This window comes from Acomys russatus, chromosome 6 (genome assembly GCF_903995435.1).
Source record: "Acomys russatus chromosome 6, mAcoRus1.1, whole genome shotgun sequence".
In the NCBI taxonomy this organism is placed as follows: Eukaryota; Metazoa; Chordata; class Mammalia; order Rodentia; family Muridae; genus Acomys; species Acomys russatus.
The window spans coordinates 33352198-33369246 of NC_067142.1; positions in this window are offsets into that span (position 1 = coordinate 33352198).

A 17049-nucleotide genomic window follows, 5' to 3' on the forward strand; every position below is an offset into this window, starting at 1 on the left:
ACAAGTCCTATCTATGAGGTACCAGCAGCTCCTATCCCCATCCCCCACCCCAGTGAACATCACCCAAGTGTCTTGAGTTGCCAAATGTTCCTTGGAGGGCAACAGGACCACCATTAAGACTGTCTGGAATGAGCAGCTGAACAGCTGGAAGGACCGCCTTCGCTAGCCCCTTTAAAGTAAGTGGCTCTCCAGAACCCCTTGTCTGGACACCTCCCCAGTGCCAAATACCACTGCAGACATTGTCACACCATCAGGGTGTGAGTTGGTATTAATTTTGCTTGTAGCTGAAATGTCTCATCTTTTGTTTTTGTTTGGTTGTTGTTGTTGTTGTTGTTGTTCTTGTTGTTTTAAATACCCTGGCCTATCCTCGTCACTGGGGTGAAGTTATTCCTACCCTCTCTGGGGTCACCAAGGAGGGTGCCCAGAGAGCACTGAGCAACAAAACAGCTCCTCTGCCACAGCCAAGACTAGCTCCCTCCACCCAGAAGGCCTCGCCTCCTTCTCTGTGTTTTGGGGAAAGTTAAGTAGTGGCTTGTGCCTTTTCTCGTGAGCTGCCCTTGAGGGATGTACAATTAGAAGGGCACCTTAGCACTCTTGCTCTGGCAGAAGGGCAGACTGATGGCCCTTCTTTCCCAGCGAGAGAGGGACAGTCCAACCCAGGGCCCACCTGAGAGCGGCTGCAATGATTACGAAGGAACGGATGAAGACGCTTCGAGGGGGCCATGCCCACCTGAGGGCTCCATTGTCACATCCCTGGATGGTCCTCCCATTGGAGGAAAGAACAGACTGTTGGAGAGCCATTGTTTAAAGCTGCAGTCAATAGCACACATCAATGTTTCATGTGTTAGCTGAGCAACTTGGATTGTAAATTCTTTAAAGGTAGGAATCGTGTCGTGTGAGTCCTCCAAATGCTCCCCAAACACTTAGCACAGAGCTGTGTTCATGGGTTTTTAATAATGCCCGTGGGGTCATATTCTTTCGGGTCTCATGAAAAGAATGGTAAATGGTCCACTGGATTCTCTCTCATGCATTTGCTTTCAAAATGAATATGAAACATGCTTCCAATTCTGTGGCCCATTTCTTTCCTAAAATGTCTCTGTGGTAAGGAAATGGTACATTCAGCTTACAGAAACAGTAACTGAAACCTGCTAGGTTTAGATGACTTGTACCCAATGGCAGACTGCACCCTGAAACCCAGGTCCACTGGCTCCCTGGGAACTCTGTCCTAATGCTGTGTGCTCCTTTTTTTTTTTTTTTTTTTTCCCTTCCTGTCTCCAGTTACCCATCCTTACCAAGTACCCCCAGATACATCCGGGCTTTTATTCTGAATAATACAAAACATCAACCGAGGTCCACATCTGACATCAGCAAAGTGTGGCAGGTAACAGAACTGGACAGCTGCCAACGATTTGTGAGCTGTGACTGGCCAGTCTCTGCGCTCACTGAGGAAAAGTCTGTGTACTGTTTCAGAACAGACAAAGGGATACAGTGGGTAAGTCTCCAGGTGAGGAAGGCGTCTGGGCAGGTGTTCCAGCATATGTTGGTGCCAGTATAAATATATGTTTGTGCATACTGAGCGCTCAGGGAGGCCAACTCTAGTAGGAGTCCATGATAAAAAAAAGAATGTTAAATCCTATTAAAATAAGTCGCTGTCTGGCATGCACCTACAATGTCGGGACTTGGAAGGCTGAGACAAGAAGGTCTCAAGTTCAAGGCCAGCCCATGCAGCATATGGAAAAGCAAGGAGGAAGAGAAGACTGTTACATTGTTAGGTACTGCTGTCCTGAAATTTTTGAGAAGGAAGAATTAGAAGGTGTGGAGGGGGGGAGACTTTGAGGAAAAAGAAGAGCCCCATCTTGCCAAAAGATACGCAAAGGAGTATCCGTCCTAGACTGTAGGCATGTTACGATTTTACTATACTTTGTCCAGGATTTTATATTGTTTTATTGGTAGGAATTATTGGTGTCCCTAGACTTTAGTCTCCCATCTAAACCTCAAAGGAAGGCTGATGCTCGTGAGAAAGGAAGACTGCCTCCTTTACTGTTACAGGCCTTTTGTGCCACAGAGAGTAGGTGCCACGGCTAGTGTTTTACATAGAGGGAAACCAAGGTTCTGAAAGGTTAAATGTTGCTGAGGGTAGTAACACAGCAGGAAGTGGCAGAGGGTGGAGGCTAATCCTGGTCACCTGCTTCTCCAGACTTTATCTGGATGCTATGGTGCTAACGGCTAAGTCTATAGGTGTGGGGTTGGGAGACATGCAAGATTTTCTGTTCTTGTTGACACTCTAGCAGGTTTACTGAAAATATTAAAGTACACCTGAAAAGATTCAAAGGGTTTTTTGGTATTCATCCCAGATGACCGACCAGCAGGCAGAACTATCTGCCCGAATCCAAAAGCTTCTGTGTGTCCTTAGCGGGTCAGGATCTACCTCCGTGAGGGGCCTGACTAAGGCTGTATCTCAGGAACATCACTACCTCTCCTTCCTCTCCCCCACCCCAACTCTGAGTCTCTGAGCCAGCTCCATCAGATGCCACACAAAGGCCAGTCTGCTGCACAAACTGGGCTGATGTTCTGGTGTGGAAGTCCAGGCCGTCTGGTGCGTCTCACATGACCTGGGCCACCTTCCTCCTGGTTTCAGAGCAAAGGCAGCATGTGTTGGTAGGCCTTGGTAAAAGAGGGCGGGGGGGGGGGAGAAAAGGCACTCTGTTTTACGGGCTTGCCCACCTATGTCCTCAGAAACCGCCTACACTGTTAGAGGATTTGCTCCGGTGACCACCAACACCAGCGAGGTACACGACAACGAAGAGGGCCCAGAAGGGAACCTGGGAAAGCAAAGCCAAGTTCAGAAGACACTCTGGACAGGGACCCCGGAAAGTGTTACAAGTTCTAGATCCCAGAGCTTCCGGGTTGCTCACAAAGGGCGGGGCCGGCCGTCTATCAAGCTTCAAGGACAGTCAGAAAGTGTGGAAATGCCCGAAGCTTCAGATCCTAGCAGCAGGTGGAAGAGTGAGGAGGCTTTGCAGCCGCCGCCCTTCCTGAAAAGTCCTGTCCTGTTGTGCATTGCCCGGTGGTGAGCAACCCACGCGGCTCTCCCCCTTAGCCTCCCCCGCCCCGCAAGCTTTGATTGGCCCGCTCTGTCCCTAGGCCAGCCAGTCAGAAGCTTGTTACCAAGGAGTAGTTCCCCACCCCACCCCGCGACCTGGGCGGAGGCTGCAGCTCCAGTGTTGTTGCCGAGCAAGGAAAGCAGCTTTGCAAAGCTTGTTTGAAGTATTAAATCCAAGCCAGATGCTACCTTGGGGGTGGGGTGGGGTGGGGGACTGACGGGCGAGGGTGGGTGGGTGGCCGACGGCTCCACCCTAGTTACTTAGCAGGGAACCCACACCTGCTTGCCCTTGCCATCCAAGCCTGCCCTCACCCCCTCCCCTCTGCTCTCCCTTGCAGGGCAGATCTGATACAAAGCAACTGGTGGTGGGATTGCCAGGTGCCCAGCTGTCCCAGCTGAAAGGCATCTGATCAAGATAGAACTGCCTCCAGGGGGTGCCGATGCTACCAATTCACATGTTTAGGGCCGCCCTCTGAAATGAAGACAATTCTTGAGGTGGGGAACCTCGGAATGACCAAGTGACTCCTGTGGGCAGGACAGGACGGGCTATGAGCCTCAAGAAAGAGGAGGCTTAAATGGCAATCCGCCTAACCATTTAAGTTGGCTGGCCCATCTAAAAATCTAGCTAGCAATGCCCAGGCTGCTAAAAAACAAGAATCTGGACCAAAGTGCCTCGAGGATAGCGCTGTCAGGTCGGCTAGTGCAGGTGGTGGGGGTGGGGGTGGAAGTGAGAAGGGGGGCTACTGAACAGGGTATTCCAACCATAGTTCAAACCCTCACAGACGGAAAGATTGAGGCAAATTTATACCTTTGCAAAACGCACCTTTGGTCTCACACCCAACTCCCAGATCCCTGTTTTCAGTCTCCATTGCATAGCCATATATTACATGCTCCCTGACCTGGTGATAGTAATTTTCAATATTAAATAGCAGTCATTGTGAGTATAATATGAGGCAACGCTGTTTTGGGTGCTTATATCTTCCAGTCAAAGCCATTGAGAAGCTATGTAGCTCATCTACTGTCGCAGAGCTGTGAGTGCGTTTAGGTAATATGTCTTTTTCCTGGGGACCCCTTCCAATCTTGATCGGCAAGTTGTAACCTTCCCGCCAGGTGTGGCCGTGTGTTCTTGTGAGGTTGCCTAAAGCAGGAGGACCATGAATTTGAGGCCAGCCTGGGCTGCTTACTGAGACCTTGTCGTCCTCTGCGAAAAGTAGCCCTTCCTCCAGTATTGCCAAGAAAGGCGAGGCTCAGCCGGCTGTAGTGGCACAAGCCTTATATCCTAGCACTCAGCCACAGCTACATAGGGAGAGCCAGGAAGGAGGGAGGAGAGGGAGGGAGGGACAGAGATGGGTGGTTGGGATCAGCCTCTCTCAGAGTGGGAGGTGAGGTGGGGAAGGACTAGAGGAAATAGGAAATTTTCATGTCAGTGAACTTGACCACGTTTTTTGTTTTGTTTTTTAAAAATGAAGCCCAAAAGTAGTCTTCTTACCTATGTGTCCAGATGTGTCCAGTTCCGGTCAACTGAACCAGTTTAGAGCATCTTGAAATGCCAAAGATAGCCCTGTGTGGTGGCTCACGCCTTTAATCCCAGCACTCGGGAGGCAGAGGCAGGTGGATCGCTGTGAGTTTGAGGCCAGCCTGGTCTACAAAGTGAGTCCAGGACAGCCAAAGCTACACAGAGAAATCCTGTCTCAGAAAAAAGAAGAAGAAGAAGAAGAAGAAGAAGGAGAAGGAGAAGGAGAAGAAACAAAAAGAAAGAAAGAAAAGAAATGCCAGAGATGCTCCCCTAAACTTCACAGCTTAATGATCTGTTTCCAAAATAGGGCAGATACCAGCTTGGAAGTTGAGGGGTGATAGGCAGAGGTACCAGGAGTGCCTGAGAACTTGGCAGGCCGACCTGTTTTACAAACCATTCCTTCTCTCTCTCCCTCTCTCTCTCTCTCTCTCTCTCTCTCTCTCTCTCTCTCTCTCTCTCTCTCTCTCTCTCTCTCTCTCTCTCTCTCTCTCTCCCCTCCCTGCTCCCCCTCCCTCCCACCAGCCTGCACCCTTTCCCAGCCCATGGGGCACACCATCTGTCTGCCCTCCCCCTTCCTCTGGGACTTAGGTCCTTTATTGAGACCTTTAAATAATTAAATGCCCCAAAGCTTCCCCCCTCTGCCCCCACCGCATTGATCCCAGTCCCGGGGCGGGGCCGGGGGTGTCATTCAAAGCCCAGGAGCTGGCTGGAAAGCTGCCAACCCCAGCGCCTCTATTCAGCTCCTTTCTTTCCCTGCTCAGCTGCCGGGGTTATGGCTAATAAGGCTTTTCTCCTGCTTTAGCCCCCTTGTCTGCCAAGCACAGTCAGGGGGTGCCGGTGTGGAGTAGGGAGGGAGAAGGACGTCAGATCCACTACAGAGTCGGAAAGGGAGGGATAGAGGAGCGAAGCGAACCTCCGTGGAGGAGCTAGGACCACTGACTAGCGCTTGTCAATCACCTGAGCGGTGTGGGGCTTGGTCAGCCTCCTCATTCATGCAAATAACCCTGGTGAGGGGCTGAAAGTTTAGTCTAGACACAAAGGAACTGTGCGTCCTCCTCCTTCGGCCTTCACCCCCACCCCCGCAGCCACTCGGCCCCAACGACAAAAGGCCGGGGGCCCAGCAGTGCGTGAAGAGTGAATGGGCGAGACCCTCCCTGGTGACGTCCCACTAGACAGATGGCAACAGTTGCCCCCCACCAGTTGCAGACCTTCTTTCATCCTCCCCACCACCACCCTGCCCCCCATAAAGGAGGAAGGCTAGGGGTAGCTCAGGCGCTCATCAGTTTCCCCCACCCTTTGGGGGGGGGGGAGGAAGAGTGGGGCGAGGCCCGGGAGGTGAGAGGCAGGCTCGCTGACGCTGGCTGTTTGGCTGCCAAACAAAAAGGTTGCCCATCTGTGCGCCTCTGGGGAGTACTGCCCCCATGCTCTCCCTAGGCTTCTGGCCAGCCTTAAGCAGAGCCAGGGCCTCTGGGAAGAGAGACCTTGGCCTGTGGCAGCTCGCTAAGCCGAAATCGCTGGGCTTTGTGTTCTCAGGCTGTCGCTGAGGGAAAATCCCTTGACCTGCATTGTTTTGCCTCTTCAGAAATAGGTTAAATGGAAAAATCCAAGTCCTGAGGGGCAGATGGAGAACCATAATCTGTGGTTAACTAACAGTCTGAGTCGTTGGGAACGGTCTCTAGGCCAGGAGTGGAAGGCTTCCTTCCCCGGAATGGAAAACTTCCTTCTCAGCTCGTCCCCGGCTTGCTGCATAATTCTAGACCAGTCATCCTGAGGCTGTCTGTGCTGCAGTTTCCTCTGTGAACTGGAGGTGACAACACCCACTACTGATTCCCCCCAGCATGGTTGGAAACAGTTTTTGTGCTGCCCATTACTCTGTAAGCAGCAGAATGCGAGTCCTTATTCTCAGTGGCCACACACTGACCTGGAGTAGGTACGGCACGGCACATTAAACAGTTTTCAAAATCCTAGCCTGGGAGGCAGAGGCAGGTAGATCAATGCGAGTTCGGGGCCAGCCTGGTCTACAAAGTTGAGTCCAGGATAGCCAAAGTCACACAGGGAAACCTTATCTCGAAAAAACAAACAAACAAACAAAACCATAGTTTTCCGAATCCTTCCCTGGTCCTTGGGTGAAGTGACTGAGACAGCAGAGTAGAAGATGATGGAGATGTTCCTGTTGCTAGAAACACAGAGCCATTGTCCTGCACCAGGATCCTGAATCCCAGACCCTCCCCCTCCATCTGTCTGCCTTCAAACATCAGTCTACCACAACGGTCAGTGGTAGAGAGCTTGCCTGCAACATGTGAGACCCTAGATTCCATCCCCAAGACCACATCAATAATAACGAGATGACACTGTTTCGTGTCAAAAGGACACCAGAGTTATTTATCATCTTTCTGCATCATCTATCATCTTATGAGCTCTGGCCTGAGGACCCTAGCTGCTCTTTTCTGCAGAGGGACTGAACTGGGGTGGGGGTGAGGGAACACCAGCACAGAGCAAGCTGCCACCAAAGCTGTCCTCTGAGCTGGCATTATGTCCTCTTCTGCCCACGATGACCGACTAGTGTTCGCTTGGGCCAAGGTGCAGGCACTCGAGCTGGCTGGAGGTTCTAGTCTTCAGCGTTAAGACAGTAAGGATGTGTTTCCCGCAAAGGTACTTCTCAAGACATCTCTTCCCCAACCCTTGCTCAAGCTAACCTTACCCATCTCTGGTCATCATCCCCTTGTCCAGCAATGATGGCAGTGTTTAGAGAGAATGCATCATGCAGTGTTGGTTCATTAGTTTGCATTTAATCCTGAAGAGTCAGTGTCTTGGTACAGTACTCTTACGTGTAATTATCCTGGTGACATCCTGAGGACCAATCCTTGTCCTCTCTCCCCTGCCAACCCCAGACTCTGTGCAAAGGTCCATTTCTGCACATAAGAGCCTCTTACTCAGTGACACTCTTTGCTTGCCGGATAGAGGACTGAAACTCAAAGCCATATATATGGTGTTTCAAGTTGCCATGTGCGCCCAGCCATGTGTAGCTCCTATACAGCGCCCCCTGCCGGTAACCCTCATCAAGCCTCAAATTCACATAGCACCGTGACCTTAACAAGCAGGTTTGCATCCTGTTGAACCCTTCTGGGTATCTTTGAATCTAGTCCTAGGACATAATCAGCGCTCCATTTCCATCCCTGGGTGGTGCCAACAGGAAAGCCTGTTTGGCCAAGCAATAGCTATGACAGGGAGGTTATCTGCCTTTTGTTAAGCCGCTGAGCCCTAAGCCTCTACCCTGAGCCGACTGGAAAGAAAGGAAATGGGTAACAAGGAACACAAGAAGCGTCTGTGTTCTGCTTTAGGGCTGGGAAGTCAGGGCCTGAAACGCCTGACTGAGTGAGGCAATCAATCCATGCACCTGGTTGATTTGTTTTGGACTAGGATTTTTCCAACTGGAAGGAGTCATGGAGTCAAAGGGCAAAGGAGAGACTCTAGTACAAGCTTAGAACAGGCAGCCTGCTCCCCACAGCCCTTGCTCCAACCCCACACTCTGCCCCGTGCTCCACCCAGACACTGTGGAAGGTATTGCGCAATGTCCGAGCTGGTCTCATGGACCTTTTGTTCGGGTTGAATTATGACAGATAAACAAAGACAATCCAATGGAGAATACGTGCACATGTGTACAACACACACACACAGGCACACTCACTCATACACAAACATACATACACCGTCACTGGCAAAGCCAAGGCTGAGAGAGGAAGCAACAACTCTGTAAGAACCTGACAAGGCCAGGCATGGTGGCACATGCCCGTAATCCCAGCATTCAAGATGCCAAGGCAGGAGAATCACGGCAAGTTTGAGGCAAGCCTCGATTACAGAGACCTTGATTCCAAAAAGGAGAGAGAGAGAAAGAGAGAGAGAGAGAGAGGGGTGCAGGATTCACACACACACACACACACACACACACACACACACACACACACACAGAGTCCAGGGACATAGATGAGTGGTAGAGAGCTTGTCTAGCATTCAGAGAGGCCCTGGGTTCAATCACCAGCACTAACTCACTCCATTACAAGAAGGAGCAGTCTGAGCCTGGGCATAAGAGATGTGTAAGATCTGGACTCAGACTGTTTACCTTCTGTGTTCTACCTGCGGAGAGTGAACTGCAGGGTGGGATAAAGGGTCCCTGCTGTTCAGACCAGAAAACTAAAGGCAGCAAGGAGAAACGGGAGAGCGATAACAACGATGGTAATGATGCTTCGTCTAAATCTCTTTACCCTCTTCCTCCCTCCTCCCCCTCTTCCTCAGTTGCTGCCTCTCTTTATTTAGACTGTCCTGTATTGGAGTCCCTTTCCATCACCAGCAATGTGCCTGTGGACAGTCAGCTTAATCCGAGCCTCTTGTTTTCTCACTGACAGTCTAGGAATGTCAAGGCCTCAGAGTTGCTCTGAGGGGGTGATGAGAAGATGTGTGCATCTCACTAATGCCTTTCGTTATCTTTTTGGTCAGCCCACCACAAACATAACCACAGAAAAGCTGAAAGACCGTAACACTCCCATGTATCCGTTTACAGCACTGCTGAGGATGTGGCAGGCCCTGTTGCAAACACTACAGACACAACACTGGATCCAAACCCATAGCCCAGCAGGGACAGAGACAGGAATGAAATCATCATATGTGGATGGAGAGAATGGGATGAAATCACTACCTTGCCTGCCTGGGTGAGTGGCTGGGGAGAGACCCAAAAGTTCTTGGCTTTGCACCAAGCTGGCTGTGGCTGGGATATGAGGGTTGGAGTTGAGGTTGGCAGCACTTAGGTATTTCAAGACACCAGCTAAGGATATTGAGGCTTTTCTAGGCTTCTCTCGCAGATAATCCCATCCATTTCATATACGGGAGATGAATAAGGCAACCTGGTATGACCTCAGTTTCTTACATAGGGATTTGAATTAATAAAGGTCAAAATCCTTGGTGGGGCGGAGTAACCCCCACTTTAGGCCCTGACCCCTCCTTTCCCTCTAGAGGGGAATTGGGGAATCAGAGCTGTGTATGTAGTTCTTACAGAAAGCTCGCTTCCGTGTGTGACTCACCCGAAGCCCTGCCCTGTTCTTCCTTCTTATCCATCACTGTTTACAAGCTCTCTGAAAGTCAGGTGTCTAGAGGCAGCTGCTGTTTATGGTCGGTTCTCCCCAGATACAGGACGGCAGACTTCCTACACTGACTGCCATTGGCTAACAAGAAACCAGAGCAGCAGCCCTCCCCACTCCAGCCAGCAAATAGAGAGGGCACAGGAAACACCTGGAGGAGAGAGGGCAGCTGGCAAGGGAGTGCCGCCCCAGAAAAGAAAGGGTTTGGGAGTGCAGAGCTGGGGGGAGGGGGCAAGGGCTTAGCCCGCTCTGCTTCTGGCATCCACCAGCTGCTGAGAACTGACAGCTGAGCAGCTCAAGGGCTGTTGTCCCCTACCCTACCCCCACCATGATACACACACACACACACACACACAGTCCCTCTCTCGGGCACCAGCTTTCACAGCGCCAGGTCAAGAGCAAGCATACAGAAAGACTCCTTGGCACACTTTTCTTCTCTTCACCCCCAGCCTCCGACTTTACTTTGAGCCTGATTAAACCTAGTAAATTTGAACCAGAGGTCCAAGCATAAAAACGGATTCCTTAAGAGATGACCAAGTCCCCGTGCTATAGGAGAGCGCCTTCCAGGAGTGTGTGTGCACTTATTTGCCAGGTTCTTCATCTAGATTCCCACCTATAGATGCCTATTTGCTACATGTCATCTTCAGGCTGTGGTTTGGGGTGGAGCAAGCTTAACCGAGAAAATCAGATTCCTTTGATTTCCCTCCACCACCACTGTCCACCCAGAAGGTGTTGGCTAGCGCGGTGACTGCACCTCAAGTACACATGTAGGCAGATTCAGTTTATGAAACTCCTTCGGCCTTCTTAGAAAGAGCCCCCAAAGTGTCTAAAAGTGTCTTAGATCCAGAAAGGGAGTATAGGGGAACGGGAGCAAGCCCTGCAACTGCCTGTGGGCGTAAGTGGTTATTTGTGTCTTTTCACTTAACAGCCAGTGTACTTAGGTTTGCTCTGCACAAAGTGCCAGACTAATATGCAAAGTATGAAAGAATATAAAACAAGATGGGCCCTCCTCGGGAGATGCTTGTGGTGACAGTTGGAAATGGGACCCAAGCTCGTAGAGACACCAGATGTCCACACAAAACAATGTAAGAAGCCGAGAGTATAGCTTAGTGGGTAGACTATTCGATTGGTAGCATGAATGAAGCCCTGGGTTTGAGCCCCAGCATGCAAACTAGGAGTGGAAGAGCACACAAGTAATCTAGCACTCAGAAGATAGAGGCAAGAGAACAGTCCAGGGTCATCTCCAGGCTCATTTTGAGTTCAAGGCATTCGGGGCAAAAATGGCAGGGTAGAGGATATACTAATTGCATTTATTATAAGTTTAAACAATAATAAAATGTGTTTACATCATAAAAGACTGGAATGATGCTGCCTTCTGGAGGTGTGAACAGTTTTCCTAAGGTAAGAACACACATACAACAGACAGCGGAGTCACTCGGTGCAGGCATCAGAAGAGGCAGTAGAGGAAGGAGCAAGCATACACTCCATTGGTTGGTTGGCTGGTTGGTTGGTTGGATGGTTGGTTTCTTTCTGACTTTTCAAGACAAGGTTTCTCTGTGTAGCCCTGGCTGTCCTACAACTCACTCTGTAGACCAGGCTGGCCTTGAACTCAGAGATCAGCCTGTCTCTACCTCCAGAGTGCTGGCATTAAAGGTGTGTGCCACCACCGCCTTCCGGTCATGGCGGCTTGCTTTCTTCCTCTGTGGTTAAGATTATTGCATCTCAGTGATCTTGAGACCTTGGCATCTCAAAGTATTGGGCTGAGTGTCTGGGTACACAGGGTAGGTGCTCAGACCCCGAAGAAAGAACCTCTGTGCCACACATACACTGACAAAACAAAGAACCCTGTACACTTAGGCAGGGCTTTAGGGAAGCAGTTCCCGACCTATGGGTCAAGACCTCTTTGGCAAACCTCTATCTCCAAAAATATTTACATTACGATATTTATAACTAGCAAAATTTGCAGTTATGATGTAACAATGAAGAGAATTTTATGGTGGGGGGAGGGTGTCACCACCACATGAGAAACTGCATTAAAGGGTCGCAACCTTAGGAAGGTTGAGAACCGCTGGTTCAGGAGAGAATGTGACAAGGTAAGGGGCCCTGGTTTTGGCTTTATTTCCATCTTACAGGTTTGGAAAGGCAACGGGGAGAGAAATGACACAATGGAATAGAATCTGTGTTTGTCTCAAGATGCTGGCCAGGCAGAAAGTGGGCCACAGGAGGCACAGAGGGGGCTGCCAGGGTGCTTGGGGGCAACAGGAACAAGATCTGGACTGTGTGCTGTCAGGAAATGGGGACAAGTTCTGGAGGCTTTTTCTTCATTCCATCTGGAAACAGAAATGGAGTTGTGAAAGGTGACCTGTCGAGAAAACCGATCCCCACAGCAGAGAAAGCTCGGGGTCCAAGGCCTCATCAGTCCTGCCAGCCCCGAAGCTAGGCTCCTCATCCTCCAGTGCTGATCCCACTAGCTCCGGCTAGTCCAGATGGGCAGCGGAAAGGAGGCTTCTGGAGATTGAAGGGGAGGTGAGGGTGCGGCTAGAACTCTATTCCGAAGCCAAAGTCAGAGTCCTTCCCCCAGAGCTGCCCAGCCCTTTTGCTGTGTAAATGTATGTATGGAGTTAATGGGTAACTCGGGCTTATGATGATGTGTCAATAATAGCAGGTTCTCAAATCCTAAGAGCTGGCAAGATTCAAAGACCTACATTTTTAAAGATGTGGCCACAGGTTCCCAGTAAGTCCCAGATCTTTTGAGCCGAAATGCACTCTGAATGACCATTCCTGTTTGGACTCAATTACTTTCATCTACTAGTCTCCGCTCTGGTCAGCATCCACTTCCACCCACTGGATCTCTATTCACCGGCACCTTTTAAGAACCAGAGACTGTGCAGGCAAGGACCTGCCCCGCCACCCCCCCCCCCCTTCCAGCTTAGTGTAGATTGAGAGTTACGAGGAGCAAGGTAGTGGCGAAATCCTCGCTCACCACGAGGACTCGGAATAAGACCGTGTGTTCTGTGAAGGAGATGTCACCGAGAAGTTGCCTTGTGGTCTGAAATCCTGAAGGTGCGAGTTCACCAGGAAACAGTGGGTGGACAGGAGAGAACAAGAAGGACGCGCCGTGGGCAGAGACTCAGAGGCCACGGGCTGGGCGGGATGTAGCTTGGTTCGCAGAGTGCTTGCCTAGTGTGAACAAAGCCCCGAGTTCAATCCCCAGCACTGTATCTATAATCCCAGTACTTAAGAGACACAGATGGGAGCATCTGGAGTTCAAGTTCATCCTTGGGTGCATAGCTAGTTTGAGGCCAGCCAGGGATACCTGAGGCCTGCCTCAAAAACAAACAAACAAACAAACAAACAAACACAAAGCCACCCTGTCTTGTTATCATGACCTCTCATGCATGATGACAGTGGACCAGAGGCAAGGCCTGGAGGCCTTTTTCTGAGGCTTGAGCGCGCTCCAGCCTCTTACCCAGCTGTCCCTACCCATTCACTGCCTGATGTGCATCAGGGTTTAAATGCCCTCTCCCCTTGTGCTGGCAAATAAAGCAGCACTTATTCTAACCCAGCCAGCTGTTACTGCCTCTTATCTGATGTACTCCAGACAGCCTGTCCGGCTTACTGGACAAGGGTTGAACCAAGGCCCGCCCTTGTTTGTGGGAATGAGAGTGGCAAGTGGCAGGGCCAGGTTTCTGCTGGGAACAAAATAACTTGGGGCGTCTGGGGAACCGGGTTCTGAAAGCAGGGGAAGGGCCACGCATTCAGGGCAGAGTCCTGCTAGAGATTGTTATCCCAGGGCCTGGCAGCCTCTTAGGCTGAACTTACGTGGTTTCTCTGCCAGCTCCGCAAAGAACTAGTATGGAAACAAAGCCAGAGAGCTCGGGCTTGCCCTTCTCACTTTCCCCCCATTTATTCTCTTCTGGGAAGGGAGAGCATGTGGGTGTGAGTCCACAGGCAGGCAGAGCTGCTACTGGAGAGCTCTCTATGTGTGAACTAGCACGTAGGTGGTTTGGTATTAGTTCACAAGCAGGCCCACAGAGCCAAGCATGGCCATGGGCCTAGAGAGTAGCCAGGACACCATGTATTTTCCACAAGAGTGACAGAGGGCACTTAATCAGTGTCCCTGCTTTCATATGACCCTCACGAAGGGCTCTAGGAAGAGTTTTAAACAGAGCACTGCAGAAAAGAGGCCAGCAGGACGCTACCAACTGCAACCATTCCTGGAGAGACTAGCAGATTCTATTACTTTACTTGATACTGACCTCAAGACGAATTCGGGGCCCTTGAAATGACGAAATTAGCTTCCCTAAGTAATGATAAGTCTTATTCACTGAGCACCGGAACTAGTCTAAGCTACTGATGGGGGCACATCTCATCTCTGTGACTTGTTGAAATGGGTTGCATTTGAAATCCCATTCCATACCTAGGGAAACTAAAGCCGTGTTGGCCAGCGGCCCCAGGTTGTCCACTCAGTGGACAGGGAGTAGACCGGGAAATGGAACTCACTCCGACCCCCCAGGACACCTGGCACTTATGTCTTCAGTCCCCACTTCCTTGTATGGACACTTCTTTGTCTTTGGGAATGCAAAGCCTATGAAGCAGGAGTCTGACGCCAGCAGGAGATGAACTCCTGACTCCATTCCCACCTCAATGACCTTTCAGTTCAGCTAGTTGAAAAGAATGGTAGTGATGGTTCTCACTTGGCCTCCAGTGTTTGCCAATGATGAGGGTGGTCTAGGGTAAGGCTGAGGAGGAGGACAGGAGCATTTAGGGGACATTTAATCCACCACTCACATATGTATCTGTCCTTTCTTTCTCCCACCTCTCTCTCTCTCTCTCTCTCTCTCTCTCTCTCTCTCTCTCTCTCTTCTCGCCTTTCTCCATCTCTTTTCCTTTCCGAGACAGAATTTTACTCTTAGTCCAGGCTAGCCTCAAACTCACAGTTATCCTTCTGCCTCAGCATTCCGAGGGCTAGGATTATAAGCATAAGCCACCATGCTCGGCTTACCCTGCTGATTTCTAAGGCAGGAAAAACTGGGTGATTTTTCCAATCTTTCCCGGCTACTAGCAGACAAGAACCAGGACTGTAAACCATATATTCCTCCTCCCATCAACACGCTCTACTGCAAAGCTTTCATGGGGTCAGGAATGCTAGTACTGGCCTGGGAGCCAGGGCTCTTGAGTCCTCCGTATTCTTTCTAACCAAAGCCTGCTACAGGAGCCAATGCCAGACCCACAGAAGTGGTTTCTTCCTCCCTGGGCTTGTTTTTGGCAGCATCAAGGACTCCTCCACCCAAACCTTATCAGAAGCCAGGATGGGCTCTTAATCTACAGCTGCCAGCGCCTTGCCCAGACTCTCTGGGGAGGGACATTATCATCCCCAAACAGCTGACCATGCACAGGACTCCAGGCCAGCATGGTTCCCAACCAAGCCACAGGGAAGCTGAAAGCCTAGTTTCTGAGCCTGGGAAAACAAGTACCTATAACTCCATCCAGAGCCCTAAGACCGCCCCGCCCAGCAGCCAGTAGGTATTCTCTGTTCCTACTGACATTGGCCAGGACTAAAGGAAGTAACATCTTCCTGGATCACAGAGTGGACATGATTAGCCTACCAGGAACCAAACACAACTTCCAGATGAGTCGGCCATCCTATGGGTTCTCTGACAAAGACGGGCTTGATCTGTCCCCTGGGCTGCCCGACAAACCATTCCTAAGTTTCATTCAGCCTTCCACTAAATGATGAAATGCCCTATAGGATCGGGGCCTTTTAGGGAGCAAGAAGATAGATGTTAATAATTTGAACTGTATAACCTCAGAGGTAGGACTCCAAGGAGGTGCAAACATTCGTAGACCCTAACCCTGTCCTTGCATCCAGAGAGGGACAAATGAAAATGGTACTGCTTCAGTGGCAACCCCAAACCTAAGTGGGTTCCAACATACCCAGTTCTACTCATGACACAGACAAGCTGACTGTCCCAGCCCAAGTACACAATACAGACATGTACACTCAGCTTCCCCGGCCTAACTCTGGCCAAGAACAGCCCAGGACAAACTGCACGTTTGTGTCCACACAGTGAGCTGAAATGAGGCCACTTGACATCTTCAGAGCAGCCAAGAAAAAAGTATAGTGTGGGTCAAAACTGTGCCTGTCACTTTAGTGGGGGAGCTGAGTCTGTATCAAAATTCCAGGAAAGAACCCCCAAATCAAGCATGGCAAATTACTGTTCTTGCAAAGACCCTCTCCGTGTGGTCAAAGGTGGTTATAAATGGTTCTTGCAGCGTGTGCTCTGGGCTCTCTAACTTCTGCCGTCAGCGTTCAGCTATGTGTGGCCCCAGTGCACAGATCCTGCAGCTGAACTGCTCCAGTCAAACAAGGCAAGAAGAATAGCAGTTAACAAATGGCAGCAGAGGTGACAAGAGCCTTTACTAAGGGATGGCAGGCAGTCCCGCCTCAATCTGTGAAAAGGGTCACTCCAGCCCACCATCAGTGGCCTGTGAAAAGCAGGGTGTGTTTTAATTATTTTTAATATTCATGGGTAATGCAGTCAAGTCATTAGATATCTGCATGGGGGTTGGTCCCATGACCATTGCAGATGCTCAACTCTCCTCTATAAAATGGCTAAGTGGATTTTGGTTGAGTACCCTCCTCAAATGTACTTTAAATCATGAGACTGTTTGCAAGGCCTAACACATGGGAAATAGTTGATAAGCTAGCCTCTTTCCAGAATGGCAAGGAAAAGTCTGCACACGTCCAGTAAAGACGCTGCCACTTGTAGGCCTCACGCTGCCGCATACGAACTGGATGGGAAAACAAACCGTGCTCCAATGAGGGCCTCACAGATGACCTGCGGGGGGGCCAGGAGGAATGTCAAGAGTGTTTGTGTGACTGCAGACACATCGCATGGACTGCTGTGCTTAGTGTGTGGCAAACCAAAATTTTGGGTTTTGGAACTTGCTGGTTTTTTTTTTTTTTCTTTGTATAATTTCCAGCTGTTGTTGGTTGCTTCCACAGATATGCACACGGAAGGCCAGCTTCACAGGTGTGCTGAACAGCTAAGAATGAAGCCGTGGACAGGCTGCAGAATGCTCAGGTGGACAGCATTATCTTTAGAGACCTGTGAGCATTCACCAGGGGCCAGAAGTAGGGAACCAGGCAAAGGGAGCGCATAGACATGACCTCACCACAAACCTAGGTTATCTCTTACAACATCTGCATGCTATAGACTGACCCAGGGCAGTGGATGAAATGCCACCAAACACAACAAAAGAGTTTGGACCTAAGAGGGAAATGCCAGGTGGCA